The sequence below is a fragment of the Ursus americanus genome, chromosome 13 (assembly GCF_024610735.1).
Source record: "Ursus americanus isolate L20-20 chromosome 13, mUrsAme1.1.p, whole genome shotgun sequence".
Classification (NCBI taxonomy): Eukaryota; Metazoa; Chordata; class Mammalia; order Carnivora; family Ursidae; genus Ursus; species Ursus americanus.
In genome coordinates this window covers 22,597,826-22,600,547 of record NC_142139.1, presented here as the reverse complement: position 1 = coordinate 22,600,547, position 2,722 = coordinate 22,597,826, and positions in this window count along the sequence as shown.

Sequence of the window (2,722 nt, the reverse complement as noted above, 5' to 3'; positions counted from 1 at the left end):
ATCTTGGAGGTACAAATTTCTTGTCAGTAATAAAATATTTTAGGGAGAAAAACTGTTATTTTCCAGAAAATGTCTTGACAAAGAGCTTGAGGTAGAAGGGAACTGGCTTGTGAGGTTGGAGTAGTAGGGGAAAATAGACTCCAAAGAAGCAAGTACATCAATGGGCATTACCAGTGAAAGGGGACCTGGGGATGGGGAGAATAGAAAAGCTGAAAGGGATTCATTGAGCCACATAAAAGATAGAAAGATTTTTTTAACACAAGAATATCAAATATTCAACATTAAAAAGCTCGTGTTCCTGTTGTAATTCATTCCTTCTAACTCCTTTAAAATTTTGAACAATCTCACAAAAGCCTCATGTGAGATTTCAGAGAAAGAAGCCGAGACCATATTTAGGTTGACACTGAAATGCAGGGAAAGCAATCGCGGCAAGGGGCAGGAGAGGAGACAGGGACACAGGAGGAGCAAGGAATGAGTGACAAAACGCAAACACCAGTGTTCGAGGAGTATGTACAGTTCCTAGGAAGGACTTTAGGCTTTTCTATAGAAAAGAGAATAGGATAAAAATTCAAGTCTGTCTTGGGACGCCTGGGTGGCTCAGCTGGTTAAGTGTCTGCCTCCACTCAGGTCTTCTCCCGGGGTCCTGGGATGGAGCCCCCGCATGGGGTCTTTGCTCAGTGGGGAGCCTGCTTCTCCCTCTGCCTGCTTTGCCTGCAGCTCCCCTGCTTGTGCTCTCTCTCTCTTTCTGACAAATAAATAAAATCTTCAAAAACTTTTTCACTAAAAATAAAATTCAAATCTATCTTAACCTGGACCTTAAGGGGTGATAAGCCCAGCTGATGCGTGATTTCCACAATCTTATGAGACTCTCAGAGTAGAGAGGAGCCCTGAAAAGTTGTTGGCAAGCAGGGTAAGTAGGGACGCAAAAGGAGTTCCCTCATTGTAGATCATCAGAAATCTACTAGGAATATTACAATTATATACTTATTTCAGCAAGCCAGTGAAACCAGCAGATTATATAATAAGAAAACAGAGTTTCAAAGCTCTTAAGTGTGTTAACGAAGATCTCACAGTAGGTTAGGAGCAGAGTGCCAGGCCTTACGGCATTTGCTTTAATATCTTTCCCATAGCGTTGCAGCTCAGATCCTGAGGTCCTCTTAAGGTGTGTGATTTCTTAACTGACACTTAGTTGCCTGTCCTTATATTTTCTTTGCTCAAAATTCCCTGTGTTCAGATTTTCATAGTACAGTAGCTAATCAATTATTAGTTAATAATTTTGCTAAATCATTTTTCACAAAAGATATAGATGATCTATATATACTAAATATAAATAAATTATATATTATCTCTCTTTCAGATAATATCCATCATTCATTCATTCTTTCATTCAATCAGTCACAAAATATATATTGAGCATCAATTGTATGTCTAAGTAGAGTTCTAGATGCCAGAAAAAGCAAAAGTAAGCAGAACGAACATATTCTTCACATTTGGCACATTTCTTTTAGGAACACTGAGCCATAAAGGCATTCTTCAGATATCAGCATTTATCTTAGAAGCTTATCAGTATTACAGGCATAGTGTCTAACATTTATTTAATGCTTAATAAGTACCAAGGACTATCTCCAGTTTTTTAACTTCTTAATTTGCTCTTCACCGTAACCTTTGGAGATTGATAGTTTTCTTGCTTTTACAAATGAAGGAATTGAGAGATAGAAAATTGAAATAACTTGCTCAAGGTCACATGACAAATAAATGGCAGATCCTGGAATGAAATCCAGAGAATCTGGTTCCAGTACATGCTCATAATTACTGCATGCGACCTCTATTTATTTCTCCTGCAAAGAGATGGGAAATGGGGAAATATCAAAATATTTCCTAATAGAACCTTACTTGATGCACGTAAAATGAAATCTGACTTTTCTCTTAAAAATATAATCCTTTTTGGTGTGCATACATATTTAATACCCGCCATGTATAGCTATCTGTGTTTATAAGAGGAAATCATTAATAAAACAATGCAAGGGAATGTGACCATTCAGTACTCTCAGAAATAAGTAGAAGTGATGACGTAAAAAGGAAGGAAAACACTCCTCTTTATTGCCAGTGAGTGCATTACTGCCAAGCTTTACTGCAAAACGAACAGCCAGAGAGCACTTGACTAGATAAGGCTAAAAGCACGCATATACTTGCGTTCTTTTTAAAATGAAATATTCAGCAGCAAGATGACATAAGTGACCATGAAAAGGGGGTTGTGGACAGGAAACTAGAAGACAGATCCCGTCAGAGCATTTCAAAGAATTGGAGAGCGATCTCACCTCCAGGCCCGCCAGTGTAGATGAAGCTGGAAGTGAGAGCTCCAGTAATCAACCTCAGGACAGCTGCAAACAGAAGAGCAATCAGAATCAGATTTTTTTGTGTGTGGTTTGGATAGCAAGAGAAGAAGAAATTAGATGAATGTGTCAATAACGGCCTCTCTATGCACCTGGTAATTCATTGTCCAGATGACAAATTTGGCAAGATCAAAAATAAAATTGTTAAGCTTTAGGAGCTGATTTCTACCTGGCTTGGCTATCGATGTGTACTATTTTCAACAACACACTGCAATGTATTTACGGTCTCTCCATTTGGAATGAATGGGTACTGAAATACATCTTGCATAAGAGAATTTCAAGACAATTGTGAAATAACAGATGACTAAAAATAAGGGAAACATATCCTC